We start from the raw sequence: 19559 nt of genomic DNA on the forward strand, positions 1-19559 counted from the left end.
AGCAGAATACCAAAGTCTTCAACTGGTACATGGTCTACACACTCCTTTTATTTTGCATAAAACTGCAAATTAATCAAAGACCCTTGAACTTCCAGATCATAAAAGCAAGTGCGAGTAAGAAATATACAATATAAAAGAATCAAAGTGGGAGCTTATCAAATCACGATGAGAGCACCACTATTGAATAGATAACTGGAAAAGTATCAAAATGGAGTGAGCACATCTAAATTCCAGAAGACTATTTGCTAGATATACCAATAAAAAGTAATTTTCAAGCCTGGGAGGGCAATCCAAATCGTTTATGACTATATAGTTAGTTTTCCTTCAAGTATTGTTCTATTTGGTGATGCAGTCATGTCTTTGGCTGTTGTGAATGTGGGTATCTGTAACTTAGTGTTAGCATAGTTAAAATTAACACTACTAGTTCACTGGTGAGTCTATATAAAGGAAAATCCATATCGATTGGTGAAGATGCTTATTATAAATTCTAATACAAAATACCTCTGGTCATCTGAAGATATTGTTTTATATTTTACAGTCAATCCTTTAGGCATAAAAAGCATCTAGAAGGTGAAGACTTGAAAAAGAATTAATGTTGATGGGGTGAGAATAAGGGTTAGGCCACCTCACCTCTTTGAGGCACCCCTCTTGCCTACAATCCTAGACAAGTAAAAGAGTCTTCCAATATTGTCTACCATCCACAAGCTATAAGACATAATGTATCCAGGAGGGAGTCTTTCAAGTGGGATCTTGACTCCCTACTGGGAGTCAGAATAGTTCATTCCATGAGAGGTCCAACATCTATGAATCACATAACTTAGAGGTTAGACTACCCTTTTTTTGTAGGAGTTGTAAGAAAAGATTTTGTAGTCCTCTATTTGCATTAGTACATGGAACCACAGGTGGAAACTAGGTTTTGTTGGGATTTCTTTTATCATTCCCAATTTTTCTTTATCTTCTCTAGTTTGATTTGGATGTGATTTGGTGGGAATGTGGTGTAGATTGTTCTATTTGGTCTTATCTTTTCTCTATATTGGGATAGAAAGTAATGTGAGGGTCATTTTTGTGTGGCATAGCTACCCACATTTTTTTCCATGTAATATTTTGTTGACCATTGTAGTATAGCAGATTGAGAAACTGTAAAGGTTAGAGGCATTGTTTATGAGCTTGATAAGTAGGTTGGATATCTATTTATTGCATTTATCAACCATTCACAATTTATTTGACCCTCCATTGCCACTACTGACACCTTCCTCCATTTGCCAAGAAGTACATCTAGGATTCTAGCATATCTGAAAGAAGGATGTACAATGTGCATGGATCCAAAGTCTAGAGTGCCCAAAAATCTCAAATCAAAAGCACCCAAAAAGGTAGTGTATCAGGGTCCACTAGAGATTATCTCTTGTAACATCCAAGCCCAAGTGAAGAAAACTTAAGATAGAAATATGTCTGGAGTACCTAGAGAACAATCTGGACAGTGTACTGCATTGTCGTCTGGAAGAGGTCAACTATCATTGGGGCTTGGGTGATCTAGTTTGACTATTGGGATGGGATTTAATCTAACTACAAGACTCGTTTTGAAACCCTAGCCAAGATTTGGTTCCCATTTGAATAAAGATAATTTTTATGTTCTTAGTACCCTATGACAATCTTAGTGTGTGTACCAATTTAGTTGACTTTGGAAGCTTAGCCTGCCCTAGATAGTGGAATTATTTATGCCAGGGTTTAAAATTTTTCCACCTAATCATGAATTTATTTAATCTCTTGCTTAGGGGAATATTTGAAGCCAAAGGTTGCGACCATACCTATTACTAGATAATTTTTATATTTCAGTACTGTCTATTTAATATAAAGTTATGCTCAATAAGATAAAATAAGAAATATGTGAATAAAAAAACAAAATACTATACTTGGGAAACTTGGTCTGGAGACCTTCCTCCTCTGCAGCCTTGCCACTACTCATAGGCTTGATGCCTCTATGAATGTCCCCATTTGAAAAAATATGGCAAGGAGAATGGGGAAAGATACTAATAGAGGATTTCCTAAAGATATTATATAAGGAGGTAGTCTGAAGAAAACATGGAATAGGAATCAAGATCAAAGGAGAAGGTGTTTTTCCTAGAAAAGAGGATGTGCCAAAACAGAGGGGGTGAATGGTGAATGGAAGGAATAACTCTTTTTTAATATTGAGGTGATAACTATAAGCCCTATAAACACTTTAACATTAGATTTCTTTATGTAGGCTTACAAGGTACATAAAACCACTTTACAAAATTGAAACTATAAGCTTGAAATCACTAATCAAGTCAAACACCAGAAATATAATAAATTATTTACAAATAGCCAAGTGAACAATATTACAATAAATCTCATCAGCTTACTAACCTAAGGTATACAATTTTAAATGCCAAAACTAAGAATGTTAAATGCAGAGATAATAGTAATCTTATGACAGAAGGCTGAATTTTGCAATGCTTTAAGAAAATTGAAAGATGGATGACCATATAACAGTATGTAGGGAGTAGTCTTTGTTATTATGTTTAGTACTAGACTGAATCGAATCTTGTGAAAAAAGACATGTGGTCTAACAGAAAATTGGTCTACCATTAGATCATTGGATGCATGTTTCAAGGTCCATCCTCGTCAACTGCACTTGCAGTAGTCAATAGCCAGGCCAGTTATTATTTATATTTTGCACCTGTAAGCAGTAATCAATTTCTAGTCTATCTACCCTTTGGATTTTATACTCTCTACTACATATTATATTCTCTCAGTAACTAGTAGTGCCTCTGAACAAAATACCTTGATATACTACACTTGGACCTAATATTACTTTCACTTTGTTAGGAGCAATGTTGTAATCTGCACTGTATTAAAAGAGCTTTCGTTGCAACAAAACTATCCCATTAATCTAGCCAATAAAGCACCTAATTTCCTAAAACAAAAGCATCCTTCTTGAAAATATAGACAATTGCACATGCAAGTACATAGGAATAGGCATCACAATCTCTCCTAGTAATCCTAACCCCAAAGGTATTATAGGACAACCATCTATCCACATTTTTTAAACCGGGTATCCAGGGGCAATGAAGCAACCATGGTGTTGAAGCCCAATTCTCAACATTGTAATTACCATAGAGAGGGATTGTCTCCATGGATACATACCTCAATAATGTAGTTAACCATTCTCTCTACAGGGCATTGTTCATAGAAGCATAATGTCAAGAATTATGGTATTAAGACCTAACACACATATAAGGAAGATGCAAAGCTGAACAAACTTGAAGCAGAAGAAGCATGTTCCCATTCAGTTGCTTGTGATGATGGATGTAACGAATATCTCTAAATGAAAGATCCATCTTGTACTCAATGTGGGGTTCATGTATAGCGTAGCGCTAACTTTTATGGCATTCAATACAAACTCAGACACAACTTCAGTAGTGGATGACCACAATGAATACATAGCATTCTCAGAAAGCTGGCAGCCCATATGAAGCTTCACTCTGGCAGCCCAGATGAAGCTAGAAACCCATATGAAGTAATTATGGTGGAGGGAAAATGATTGAAAGTTATTAGTGTGGTTACATTGAGTTTCTCCAAGATATAAAAAGTATTTGTTTTGGATTTTTCATGAATAACTAAATAAAAAGGGTCAATTAACACAATAATTCTATATATGGTGAGAGCATATTCATTCATTTCCAAATGAACTCCAGGTTTCATGAGAAGACTCAACCATAAAGTCAATTGTTGAATTTTTTGTTTTTCCCTCCAATGATCCAAATGTACAACCCACAAGAGCTTAGGTTGACTTTGTGGTTGGATTCTTTGATAACCCAAATCCACAATTGGGATAAACTAAAATTTTCAAAATGAGGTACCTTTAGACTCAAGATTTTGAACATGTAATAAATGTATATTTCTATATTGTTATTCTAGATTTGGTATCCTTTGATATAGAGTTTTAAATATGTAAATGATGTTGAAATTTAATATTTTACAATTTTTTGAACAAACACATTGGTGAATGAGAATTACCTCTTGTCATCATCACCGTTGTAGATTCTTATGTCAGACCACTCTAGACTTACAACTTAAATAACATAAAATTGATGGCAAACCATTTAACCATTAAAATTAAAAAATTACCACAAACATGCAAATGTGCAAAAGGTATATATTGAAATCCTAGAAAATTTTGACATATGATGTGCATCTTTTTGATAAGTTTCCCTGCTCTTAAAAATCGTTGTGACAAACAATGTTTATTTTTTCCCTTTTTGACATATTACATTGAAGTAAAAATATCACATTATTTTAGGTAAATTACGTTGTTAATATTGGGATTCATGTTTCAAATTTGTTTGGTTAGATTTTTTCATAAATCAAATAAATTTAAATTCACCTTTATAATTACGTCGTAAGGCATTTCCCTTTTAGAAGAACTCCTCTAGTTTCCACTTTGCACCATCATATCTATTGTTAGATGATTGAGAGTTATTCTACCATTAGATCTCACTGTTTTACCTGTCAACCAAATCTTGATTTGTGTAACGGTTCAACTTATTGATCTTTAAAATAATAATTATAGTCGATGAACATCTCTCCATGACGAGTTTCAACAAATAAACGGAACAACGGGGACACATATCTCTCTACTTAGGGGCTTCACCATTTTGGGATTTTTCATGGGGTTTTATCCTCCCAAAAAAACCCTTTACTACCACCCAAAACATGTTTCAATCCTTTCCGGTGAATGTGGTGTTATCTTGAATCTATTTCTGGAACACTGTAGGCGTGGGAGTGGTCGTTATCTGTGAAGTCGAGGTGCGTTTGCGTGTCTCAACAATAATGTTATCCTCTTTTGAGTTGGAAGTTTATGATGCTCCATTTATATTGATCTGGACCTCGACCTTTCAGACCACTTCTTTTTCCTTTGTGTGTGGCCGCAATTAGTGGAATACATGCAAAATGGTGGAGTCTACCCGTATTCCTCTCAAGTTCTTGGAGAGAGCAAGATATATCATATTCAGGATGTAATTTTTATTTAAAACTACAAACAAATTTTTTTAGATTTCGTCCTAGGATATGGTCTGTAGTATAAGATTAGGTTTTGTTTCAATTATTGAAATGGGTTTCTCTTAAATAAGGATTATGAGACGATTCAAGACGAGGAAGAGTTTTTGTCTTACTACAACTAGTTTTGTAAATTGTCTTTTATATATTTAGGAATATATTTCCACTTATGAATTATTTAATAGTTATTCAAACTATATAGTTTGTGAGATTGGTTACACTCAAAATGTTTCTTTATGAAAGAAGTAAATCCCACAATGTCGTAAACCTCGTGAACTACTTTTGTAAATGTTATTTCATATATTTAGAGTTTAATGTCACAGACGATTGTGTGATTTAAGTTGTTTTTTTATATATTTGTGAAAGCAGCAATACAATGAAAAAATAACAATTAAGCAACTACCCTCCTTACTGGGGAGGAAATTACAATCAAGCATCTACCCTCCTTAATGGGGAGGCCTAGATCATGTTGGGAGGAGGGAAAAAAAAGGGCCTTGATTAATAATAATATGACCTTACTGGGGAGGCCCAGACCACATTGGGAGGAGGAAAAAAAAAGGCCTTCATTAGTCATAATATTATTGAGGCTGTTAACAACCACCTCAAGCCAAATTTCAATAAAATTACCCCAAAAAACAAAATTAACCCTGAAACATCTCAGTGATGCCACAGATTACATAGACAAAACTTGAATCGAATCCCTTTGCTTCCAAAATAATTCAATGTGAACCGTGCAAATAACTTGTGAGTCTCTCCTCTCTCTTTCAATCCCTTACTACATTACATTTTATTACCGATATTTTGGATTCTCGTCTCCATTCTTTCTATCTATATATATATATATATATATATATATATATATATATATATATATCAATCATTGTTAAATAATAAAATATATTTATAGTTACCCACAACGATGAAGATAAATGTGGTTAATGCATATTCAAAGAACTTTTTAGATATAAAAGTCTTATTCATTAAAAAAAAAAAAAAAAATTGTCCATGGTGTAAGAAATTATTATTTTCTATTTTTGTTCAAGAAGAAAAAACTTATTAGTAAGTGTACTCATAATTAATATTTAATTAAATATTTGTATTATGGTTAGTTAAATATTTGTATTTTTTAAATGAAAAAGAGAAAATAAAAGAAAATATGATAGCCATTTTTAATTGTACTCAAGAACCATATTTTTCACATATGAATAGATTTGAATAAAGGATTTTAAATCTAGGTATTTAAATTAAATAATTTATTTAAAATAAAAATGTAATTAGTTTTTTATAACTATCTTTTTTTTTATATTTTCAAATTGTATATAAGAGCCATATTTTTCTAGAGATCTGAGTAAAGTGATTGTGATTTCACTCACTAGAAGTACGAGAGATGGGCGTAATGAAGGCTTTGAATCCAGGTATCTAGATCAAATATTTTACTTAAAATAAAAATATAGATTAAATAATTTATTGAAATTTAGATTGTTAATTTTGGAGTTATTTAATTATTATTTTATTTTTCAAAGTGACTAACGTTAATTATTTCATTATAGTTGCATTTTTTATATTTTCAAAATGTTTAACCATAGATTGTGTTAAGTTTTTTTTTTTTTTTTGGATTTACTGACTTCAATGTGGTTTTATGTTAAAATACACACGAGAGGTTTATGTTTTTGGATTTATTGATACTTGAATGTGGTTCTATGTTAAAATACACATGAGAGGTTTATAGGAGTTTTGACTGCAAATCCCTGATATTTATTATGAACTAATACTCTTGTTGGCATTCGTATTCAAATACATTCAAAAACAGATTCGTGATGCTAGATTACGCAGTAGAGGAGTCTCTTCCCTCTCTGTGATTAAAGTATTAGTCACGGATCTTGTTTATTTCCGCATTTCTGCATTCTCGCTTTCGCTGTGTGCGCTTTGTAGTTGGTATCAGAGCGGGGGTTGAAAGTATTTCCGCTTTCTTCCTATTGTTAGAAAGTATTGGTTATGGATAATTTTTCTCCAACACGAAGTTCTCTTCATGAGTTTAGTGATAAAAGTTTTGATGAAATTCTTAGAGAAGAAGAAGAAAGAGAATTTAATGAAAAAATACAATCTTGTTTTCACACTGTCGTCCATGGTAGATCTATTACACTCTTAAATGAACAGAGTAAGTTTGGTTCTTGGTCGTTACCAAAAATAGACCCCAAAGATGTCTATACAAATCTAGGATTATTAGACACTATACAATACTGGAGATATAAGGTTAAAGAAGAAATTCTACAAACCTTTGACAGTAATAATCGTCTGCTTCAAACAATGAACATTTTGAAGCAATCTGAGTTTACAACTACACTAAAATTTGGTCTCAATTTTGCTCATTTTGGTCATATCCAAATTGGAATTCAGCCACTATATAGAAAAGGTCAAGACGTTGTTATCTTCTCTTGTGCTTTTGATCGCCGATGGAAAACTTTTCATAAAGCTTTCATTGGAGGATGTCAAGGAACATTAGCCTACGGTCCAATTTCTTGGTCCTGTGTTCCTAATTTTTCTATTTCCTTATATGATCCTAATGCCATCAATGCTCTAATGCTCGGCATCCAAACACATGGATATGATGATTTTGAAGATAATAGCAATAATGTTTCTATTCATTGGCGATGTGTCATCAAATTTTAGAAGAATGCCACTCCTTCTATTGTCCAACAAGTTTCTGAAACCTCTGAGTTCACTACTCTAATCACTCATGACTATGGCTTAAATCTTGTTGCTCCTCAAATGATATCTCGTCAAGATCTTAAACCGCCAACATAATGGGTCACAAATTGGGCTTCTATTTGTACTTCTCCTTGTCCACAGCCTGTCACTGCTCAAACTTCTATTCGAGAAGATAATGGCCTTGTTCGAACTTGTTTCTTTCCCTAATCATAGTATGCACAGTTTGAGCATGGTGGACCTCCTCCTCCTCTTGTTATACAAAACCCTGTAAAAACTGAAGTCGCAATAAAAACCACAAGTGTCCTCTATTGCATCTATTCCTGAAGGATCACCAAGTCCTTCATATGATCTTACTTCTGATCCAAACTTCATGCATATGTTATCAAATATGATTGCACAAACTCTTCAGTCTCCACATTCAAATATTGTTCCTCCTAGAACAATTAATATGCAATCTAGCATCACGAATCTATTTTTGAATATATTTGAATACGAATGCCAATAAGAGTATTAGTTCATAATAAATACCAGGTCTGCTTAATCACTCCAATATCTGAAAATTCTTCTAAACAATATCCTCGTGCCGAAACACGAACTCTGGCCCAATGGTCTACTTCTGCATCTTTGCGACTTCTTCAACCTTAACAAGGCTCATACAAGTTCGAGAATAGAATCCAAAACAATCTACAAAGGAGACATAGATTTACAGAAATTGAGGAATCTTTATTGATGAACTTCAAAACTCAAGTATTACAAAGTTGCTTCTCAAGCAATACCAAGTTACTTCTCTAGCAGAAAGGCTCTCTAAATTTCTCAAAACCCAAATGCCTCTCTTCCCTAGTCTTCATCTATTTATAGATCCTCCCAGTTCTGGGTTTGGTGATACCTCCATATCGGATATGAGAGAATCTTACTTTACATCAAAATCAAATCCTTACATCAGATAAGAGAGAATCCTGTCCTTACATCAGATAAGAGAGAATCCTGCTTTCGGGTAACCTAGAGGACATCCGCACAGTATCTTACTTTACATCAAAATCAAATCCTTGCATCAGATATGAGAGAATCCTGCTTTCGGGTAACCCGGAGGACATCCGCACAGTAATTCAATCATAAAATATTTTATATTTATTCTTATCCCTTTATTTAATTATATATGTCAGATTGATTACAATGTAAGAGATTCTTTTTCAGGGAACCTTATGAAAAACCTGTCTGCCACCAAAGTCAGACAGAAAGACATTACAAAATGACAAAATGTTCTAGTTGTTCACGAGAATAATGATGTTGTATGAACCTAGTCAAGGAGTCATTATTAAAATACTATGAGTAAATTTCTTCCTCACGTTCCCAAATTGGTACTTCAGCATATTCTGGTACTTCGTCCTGAAAAAGTAGTGGGCCAAAAGGATTTAAATCTGGATCTATCATGGCATGAAATGACTCATAATCATGTGAAGAGAAGCCATTCATATTTCTCCCGAATCTTCTGAAGAAAATATTTCGTGTAATAAACCAATGAAAGGATCCATTGGCGCGGAGTGCTGCAAGCATGTGATAATTGGTGATATTGCTGATATCCAAAATCCTTTTGTATAAAATTCCTTATTGATGTGCTCGTGGTTCTGTAAATCCAGGAAGTTGTAATAACCAGAGAGAGAATGGGTAAAAACATAGAGGAATGATACCATAAATGTTCCACCATTCTTTAAAGCATTCAGGTGTGGGGTCTTATTCTTCGATTTGTGTAACTTGCATCCCATGATAACTAAAAGAAAACTACACATTATAGAAAAACGAGTTAGTTTTGTTTTCAAAACACATACCTATATACCAGGCTTTCCCTTGGAATTCATGATCTTTAGAGTTCTGAAAGTTGGGTGGCAATAGGAAGCGATCAATGTAGATTTCACAACAGATTAGATTTTCGTCTACATCTCTCTGTAATGTGAAATCAAGACTTCTCGAATCTTGAAGAAAGCTTAAAGCTTCATCATTTCTTTGCATTTGATCATCCCATGAGAAATAATGCTGTCCAGTTTCATGCCGATATTTGTTTTCTTTTATTGGAAACCAATTTGCTTGATAATCGAGTAGAGGTTTCTGCAGATTCAAAGTGTGAGAACCATCAGCACATTCAATGTGAATCTCATTTTCTAATATTCTTATGACGTTACATCTGAGATTATTTACATCATTTCTTTGTAAAAATTCCCGACTGAGAAGATCTGCGAAGGAATTCTTAACTCTAGAAATGAACTCTACATCACAACGATACTGGGCCAATGACATTATCCATCTAACCATTGTTGCATCTTCAAAGTCACATTTATGGATAGCAAACTTAAGGGCTTGGCAATCTGTTTTGATTGTAAAATGTTTATAAATCACAAAATCTTTGAATTTGGCAATGCCAAGGCAGACAACTCTAAGTTCTTTCTTTAGGCTGAACCAATTTTTTTGTGTAGTTGACGAGATTCCAGAGGCATACTGGCAAATTTCATATTCCATTTTCTTTTTATTAGGATCATGTTGGCATAAAATTGCACCCCATTCGATATCACTGGCATCTGTAATGATGGTTTTAGGCCATTCTTCGTTGACTGTGCTTAAAGGAGAAATATTCCTAATTTTTCCTTTAATTCTTCTAACTGCCTCTGTGAAATCCTTTGTCCATGGAATTGGATCTTTTTGCAATCTTTTATTCAATTAGACTCTATCTTGGGCACAATGTCTAACAAATTTGGAGATGTAATTCAAACTACCCAAGAATCTTTGTAATTGAGTTTTATCAGTGATTTTGTTTGGAAATTTATCTATGAAATCAAGACTATGTTGCATAATGTAATATGATCCATATTGAATCACATATCCCAAGAAATCTATCATAGTTTGAAATAACTTCATTTTTGAATCTAATAAAACTATACCTTTTTCTTTGACTCTCTTGTAGAATATATTAAGATGCTTTATATGAGAGGGAATATCTGTAGAATGACTTAGAACATCATATTTCTTCAAGAAATCATCCATACCTTCAAATGTTTCATCCATAATCCTCTCGAAGGCAGATGGAGCATTTACTAGTCCAAAGGGCATAATATTCCATCAAAATGTCCTTCTGGTACTGAAAAAGTTGTTTTCCACTTATCTTCTTCTTTTATCCCTACTTGCCAGAAACCAGACTTTAAATCAAACTTGGAAAAGATTTTTGACTGTAATATCTGAGACAAAAGAACTGAGGGCTTTGGCAAGGGATAAGCATCATAATCAAGAATATTATTCAGAGGCTTGTAGTTTACTACCAATCTTGGTTTTCCTTTGACAATCTCAGAATGTTTGTTGACATAAAATCCAAAACAAGGAATAGGGCTATGAGATTTTCTGATCAAACCTTTTTGCAGTAAGGATTTTATTTCTTCTTTACAATACCTGAGTTGTTCAGAACTCATCGGTATTGCTTTTGATCTTCTGAGTTTTCCATGAAATTCCTTTTTTAAAGGCAATTCTACTTTGTGTTTATGAGTATGCCAAAAGGCATTTGGATCTTCAGAACAACAAGATTTTAGTTTCTGAGAGATCTCACTTATTTCTTTTTCAAATTTGCATTTAAGAAGATTTTCATCAATATTGAGCATTTCTTTCTTCTTCTCCATCTTTACCAAGGTATTTTGTAACCTGTCAATTCTGCTCAATCTATTAGGAGAATTGGAATGAATAAAAGGATAGAAATAATCTATACCTTTGAAGAGAATAAAATATCCCCATTTCTGTGATTTTTCATGATAAGTGCTTCCATGTATTCTAAAATTGCTCAGGAAAGGAGTTCCTAAGTACATAGCACAATCAAGCCTTGTGACTAATGGAGCATGAACTTGAATTCCTTCAGATTGAGAAACGAAGACATCTATTATAGCTTCTTCTGTTGTCTTGATTTCTCCACTTGCAATAACAACTCCTGGACACTTTGTCTTTTGTCTTTGAGGATAGGGAATTACAGTGCCACTTACTATGTTCAATCTTGAACCTGTATCAATTAGAACCTTCCACCATTCTATGGAAGAGCCAATTCTGATTTTCATTTTTACACAGTACATTACATCTGCATTCATTGCATTCATTCCTAATCCAGATCTAGGATCTTCAAATTATTCATTTGGAATTTCAAAGTCATCAGATTTGAAAATCCCTTTCATTGAATCATGATATGGATCAGGCTGTCTTTCTGGTTCTTTCTGTTCTGTCTGTGAAGATTGTCGTTTTTTGGATTGTTCATGTGAAGAATGTATATTTTGCCCCTGATGTGCTTCAATGCATAGCCTCTTATTCTCTCTAACTTCTTTTATAAGATCTTTGATAGCTTGACTAATTGCGGGAAGTGTTTGAGGAAGATCATCTTCAATTGTTTGTTGTCTGAATTGTCTTGTTAGACCATCAACTGAAAATAAGGCTGCAGAAGGAATATAGCTATGATGATGATTTATCTATGACTTTTGATGTTCTTGATATTGCTGACTGTTGAAGATGGGTCATCAGCAATCCTTTATACATTTCTTTGAGTTTTGGATCATCAGCATTAACCATTTGTGTAAAATCATTTCTAGAATGCTCATCATGATCTAAGCTTTCATTTGATAGTGGTCTGAACATCCTGACTACATTACATTTGTAAATGTCAGGATCACTACATTCACAGAGTTCTTGAAAACATTCATTATAGTGTGGATCTTTGCAATATTCAACTTCAGAATCTTCTTCTTCATAAACAGCATGTATCTGGTCATTTAGATCATAATAATTTTCTGAATCTGTTAATTCTTCACAGCTAGAAGGGAGATCAATTAAATTTACCTTGCCAGATTTATTCTTATAGCTAAATTGTTTCTTCTTCCCAGATTGTTGTTTCAGTTTTGGACAATTTGGAGCAATATGTCCTTTTTCATTGCAATGGAAGCAAAATATTTTCTTCTGTTTTGGCCTTTGATGAAGCTGGCGTGTTTTTTGTCTTCTATGGGAGGCCTTCTATGAATGATTTTTTTGTTTTCTGCAGATCTAAAAGTTTGCTTAGAGTAAGCTTTCCTTTTAGAGTGATGACAATCATATCCCCCTAAACTTTTAGAGCCATGTAAATGCCATTGTTTACATAGTTGTTGATAGCCATGTGGTTTAGTGGAGCTAGTGGTAGCTCGAGCAACTTTCATCTGAGAGCAGAGTTCAACAATGACAGCCTTAATAGCTTGTCTTATCACACCAAATTTATAGGCACCAATCTTTCCAGGAAGCTTATTCAAAATGACAGTAGTTACCCAATTTGGTAATAAGCAATGAAGATTTCTTTCCATTTGGGATCTAGAATCATGTCAGAAGAAAGAGTATGCAGATGATGGAGATATTCCATAAAATATTCATCAAAATGCTGCATATTAGTAAGCTTCATGGATGTAAGTGTGACTGCAACAAGTTCATTATTGATCTGAGGATAACCACAAAAATTGACAAGAATGCCATGCATTAAGCAACCAATCATGTTATTCACAAGTAACGAAGTCTGTGGATCCATATATGTAGTATTATCTGGGTTCATTACCACAAATGTTTCCCAAGGAGGAATGAGGACAGGGTCATAATGAATTTCTGCTTTAAGCCAAGAATCAAAGAGTCCTTTGAATCCATTGATGATTTTCTTGGTTGCATTTATTGGAGAAATTTCATCTACTAAATATGTGCAGTAGAAAACCAACATGGAACTTAATGTAGACAGTATTTCTGCTTCAGAACAATTGTTAATATTACATGAATATGTGGAAGAAGCAGACCAAACATTATGATATTCTGATGTCATGACCTCTCTTTTATCAGGAGCAGGTGACCAAGAAGAATTCCAAGAACTTCTATCAAATACTTTATGTACAGTTGTATCTTTGGGTGCTTCTTCATCAGAAAATGAAATTAGATCAGGAATGTCTTTTACTATCTGAAAAGTTTCTTTATGAGGAGGAGAAAAAATATTCACAAGAAACTCTAAATCTTCTAGAGTAGGAGGAGCAGAGGGCGTTGCTTCAAATTTGTTGAGTACTGTATCAGAACTGGAAGGCTTATCAGGATCATCTCCTGATTTCAACCACTCAGAAACTGTCATTTTATGTCCAAGGCTTGAAGAGTTTAGACTGGAAAACATGCCAGGATTAGCCATAGGAGCATAGACAAAGGTAGTTTCTGGTTTAGGAAAAATGATATCACTAGGATTCTTCATTTTTGATTGAAGAGTAGTAGGAACAACATGGAAAGGCAATTGATCTTGAGGATCTGAGAAATAAGTAGTAGCTTTAAAAGTAGGATCAAGAGTGTTTTTCTTTTTCAAACTTTCAACAGAAGTAGAGACAACCCAAACTTGTTTCTTTACTACTTCAAGTGACGTTTTTAAGCTTGTCATCATATCCTGATTCTTATCTGCTACTGAATGTACTTTGCCAATCCATTTGGAATTATCATTAATCCCTTTTTCTAAAACATCAATAGTTTTAGAAATATGCAAATCATTTGATCCAAGAGTTTTTATTCCATCTAGTAATTGATCTCTGGTAAAATCTACCTTTTGAAGAATTTTATCAATTATTTCTTGGAGAATTTTATTTTCTCTAGCTGCATATTGATGATTTCTTTCTAGATGTTTAATCAAACTATCTAGAGCAAGATTTGTCCAGTTTGTTGCTGCAACCGATTCCCTGTCTGAAAGATGAGACTGGTCAGACTGAAGTGGAAGTAACTTAAAAATCTTATCATCTTGTCTGATAACAAGATTTTTCCAAGGAGGAATTGTTGTCTCAGTGCTAAGAATAATGCCATCTATTAATTCCCATTTGAGTTGTGGCACTTCTGTCTGTAAGGCTGACCCTTGCATCATATTCAATCTAAGGTTTTGACAGATGTGTTCTAACAAAAGCTACCATTTCATCTTAACAGACTGCAAATGTTTCAGAACATTTGATTTTTGCAACATATTTTTATATTTATCATCTATGTGAGGGATGATAAGAGGTCCAGGAATTTCAACTGGATTTTCCTTAGTCTTTGTTTTTATATCTTCATAAGATAGATACTGTGAAGAAATGAAAACCTATTTGAAGAAAGATAGGTCAAAAATCAACAAAGTCCACAATAAAAATTGGAAAGCTTGGATGGAACAGAATAACCAATGGACTTCTTTTTATGAATTTTATTATCCAAGAACAAATGAAGTAGAAATGGCTTTGGTCAAAAAGTCCTCTCTAGGCGAACAGAAAAAGTGCATAGAGATTATATAATTCTTAATTTATTTGGGTAGGGATATTTTCAAATAAAAAGTTATTCCTTTCAAGTTTATGTCAAACACTATACAATCTGGCATGCTATTTATATTTTTAAAAAATCCACATAAAAAATAGCAATAAAAATATATATAATATACATATATATCAAAAATACCACATTCAAGCTTCACCATGTCAAATATATTTTTATATTAAAAGATACAAATTCACACTTTACTCCACTCTGTATACCTTTGAAACTAGAATTAAACCTCACAAATATCCTTTATTTTTATTTTCTTTAATGTTTTAGAATTTTACAAGTTGGAATAATGTTGTTTCTTTAAAAGTCCTATATTGTTTTTTTTTTTTTTTTAAATGTGTAATTTTATTTTAATATTAAGTTTATTGTGTTGAGAAGTTTAGTGTGGTGTGGAAGAAATGATGAAATGTCACGTGACATAAGCATTTTGACTTGTAAAATTAAGTAAAAATTAAATTAAATTAAAAAAAATAAAATGAAATAAACAAATTTAGTAATTCTAATTGGTAATTATTAATGTGAGTTCCATAATTTTGATTCTTGAAAAATATGAAGTTAAGATAGATCTAAGTTGTTTATATATTATGACTAATAATTTGTTTTTATAGATGTAATTATTTCCCCAATTTCTATACATATACATAAAATATGAAGTGTAAATGAATTTAAATTGATTCTCTATATAAAATTTAGATTAAATATTTTACTTAAATTTAGATTATTAATTTTAGGATTGTTGAAGTATTATTATTATTATTTTCGAAGTGATTAAACATAGATTGGGTTAAAACTAATTTTTTGGATTCTTGATACCCCAAAGGTGGTGGTTCTATGTTAAAATAGACGGTAGAGGTTTATGAGAATTGTGATTGCAAAAGAGATTAGGTTTATTGGAATTTTGAGTGCAAAAAGCATTCCCTTCTAGGCCAACAAAAAAATTGCAAGGAAATTAGATGTTTCTTAGATGTGAAGGCGATGTGTAGGTATGGTTGTCTTCAACTTGGAGTTGACACGTGTTCCTCTTAGAATAAAAATAATAAAGAATATGCTATGCATGTTTAATTAGTTGTCAATATTACCTAATATAATTTCATGGGAAGTAATTAGAAGTGAAAAAAAATATGCGAGGAATATGTTTAAGCGTTATACTTTTCAAAAATATTATAACACATTATTTAAATAAATTATTTGAATATTTAATTTAACTAATTTATGTGAATACCAACTTCATATATATCTATATATTAATAAATATTAAAAAATATTTTAATGTTGTATATAATAAAATATCTATAGGTTATGAATAAAATAATTTAATATGAATTAATATTGACTTCTACTTAAGAATATATAGTATTCAATAATACAATTTAAACAATGAAAAATTACACATTTTTCTTTGCACTCTAAAATAAGTTTTCCGATGAAGAAATTTGATCCCTTTCAGCTTATGTTAGATCATTACTTAAGATGGATCCATGCTGATTTTTAATTTTAAATTGAGTCACTATTCTTCATACAATTCTAGTGCAATGTAAGGTTCTTAAAAATAAGAATATCCATAAATCTAGTAGGGATGTCAATTGATAGATTTCAATGAGTTAACACGAAGAATTGGAAAATTAACCAAAATCTTTAGAGATAGATGCAACATTTGACTCAACTTCAAATTTAATAATAACATTTATAATTAACAATAATATTTAGATTATTTAATTAAATGTATTTACATTGTCCAAGTTGGAACATTTACATTTAGATTTGCATTAACATGTTTAAAGTTAGGTTTGAAAGAATATATCATTCAATGAAAAATTACACTTTGTCTCATTACTCTTCACAAGAATCACAAGCATGAGTGGATTGGTGAGTGGAATTTTCTTTATAACGAAAACATTATTATAATTTTCATTAGAACACTTTATTGTCTATCTCAACTTGTGTGGATAAGATTATATTTATTCATATTAAACTTAATTTGTTTACTTTAATTTAGTTTATACTCTTAATGTCGTTAATAATTTCATTTAACCACTTGAAACCTTAAACCATAATTGCAATTGTATTATTTGAAGTGTTAAAAAAGTCAAATATAACTACATATATTTTATATATACATAAAAATATTGTATCCAGCATAGTCCTTGCCAATATTTTGAATATAAAAATGTTTAAATGTGTATTAATAATTTTAGGATATTTATGAATTTATTGTAAAATGCAATCGCTAAAAAAAAAATATTATATTAAAAGTATACGTGTTTCTATTTAAAAATTAAAGTATTATGACATGTATAGTATTTGTTCAACATTTTTTATGAAAGGAGATCATATATTTCCTCTTTAGAATGTGTTAGGCTGGATTGGTTAACTTATGATCTAAAAGTTCCACCTCAATTTTGTTGGTAGAAGTCAAATACAATCTTGATTCCTCTAAATGTTTAAAGAGGTTGTCCATAGGTCCATCAACCCAACTGTGAATGCTAAAAAACTAAGGTCTAGAAACTCTTTTAATAATGGTTTTTAGAAATAAGAATTTAATGTGCATGTAACGAAAAGCAGGGTGCCATGTAATATATTGTTTTCTCTTACACATGTAGCTTTCATTTATAAACCTGCATTAGTCCACTAACCATCCTTAGACCATTCAACAATATGTTTTCCTTTTACACTAATAAATTTACAAATTTCAAATTAAAGTATCTCAACATTCATAAAGAAAAACTGAGTTATAAAATTGTGAGTTTACACATTTTAAATAATATCATAACTACAATAATCATAGTGTCATCACAGATAATATCATCATATGAGAAATTTTCGCAAAATGAATTGAAACTTTGAAAATGTCATTACTTAAAAGATTTCATTCATGCACTATGCATGCATTACCAAAAGATGAAGATATTGAAACACAAACAACTAAATATATTTCATGATTGCCATAAGATGGAGAGAATGGGACACAATAAGTAATTGAACTAGAAACTAAATCTCACATTGAGATATCGATATCTATTAAACATGGATTTGCATCAAATGGTTATGTATGCAAAGAGTCCCAGATGACGGATTGGACCCATGGTTTTTTAACCAAATTCATTCATTGAGAAGCTATGTTCCCTTTGCTTTTATATACCAAAGGAAAATGGTGGGTATAAATGTTATGATCACAATGATATTTTCATTGGAATTATTTGATTATCAATATTTGTGCTTCAATATTTTTCTTGGGATCCCAGTGTATAATCTACTTAATTGTCTCAATTACTTAATTTAGCTCATGTCTAGAATCCTCTTCAGTTTTCTGAAATTCAACATATCCCCCTTCTGACAGTTTAATGACATATCAAGACTATATATTCCAACTATGGAATTTGGATATGTAGAGCATCACATGAGGATCTCGAATATTTAGCAAATCAATAAGATGATAAATATATGGAAAAATGAAATTGAAATAATGAACATATAGGACTTGAGGCATTTGTAAGGAAATTCTTCTAAAGTGGATTTGGCACAATATCTCATTATATTTATTGGACTTGTAGAGGAGTCAATATAGAGTATAATGCAGTAACATAATCCATTTGCAAGGAAATTCTTGTAACTAGGTTTGGTAACATTCTATCATTATATTTTATTTCATTGGCACATGAGTCAATATAGAGTATATTGCATTAACATAATGTGTTACTTCACTGGTATTGGATTCAAATGTGTCACTTGTTATAGAAGTTAAATACAAAATATAGGGACACCACATAACAATAGAACCTTTTCCCCATATTGTCTTATAGACTTCCTAGACTTGTCATTTGAACATCACACCTTAGATATTGCAAATCGCATTGAAACTACAATGCATTTATGGAAGCAAAAACTTCATTCAAAACACACATGGAAAAGATAACAAACCTAACTCCAAGTTTTATTGGGGCAAGATGAAACACTTTGTGGGAGATGCGAAAAGGAGAGGACTTCTTGCTGATCGAACACATAATATTATACTAGACTTGAAGCAAAGGTTTCCTGGCTTGCCACGGGACATTTTGGACATCAACAAGATCCAATACAAATTCCTCAACATGATCCTCATTTCAAATGATTTTCTCAACCCTCGAACTATCTCACAACGGATTGTCTAATCATCTCCCCATTTTTCTTAGATCATCTGTCAATTCAAATAAACATTCACACCCACTTTGTTTCAACCACTCTTGGTTTTCTAAACATGATTTTAAAAAGATGGTCAAGGAAACATGGTCACACTTACATCCCTCATGCTTGAACTCTTATATGGCTCAATTTGCAAAAAACATTTCCAGACTAAAATAGGTCGTGAAAGGATGGTCTCAACATCATAAAGAAAATTAATTAGCCTATTTAAATGAAGTGGAACATAACATAAAATCCTTGTATCTTAATTCCAATGGGGTCTT

Source organism: Pinus tabuliformis, chromosome 6 (assembly GCF_031772625.1).
Source record: "Pinus tabuliformis cultivar Carrire ecotype Pingquan chromosome 6, CPIR1, whole genome shotgun sequence".
NCBI lineage: Eukaryota > Viridiplantae > Streptophyta > Pinopsida > Pinales > Pinaceae > Pinus > Pinus tabuliformis.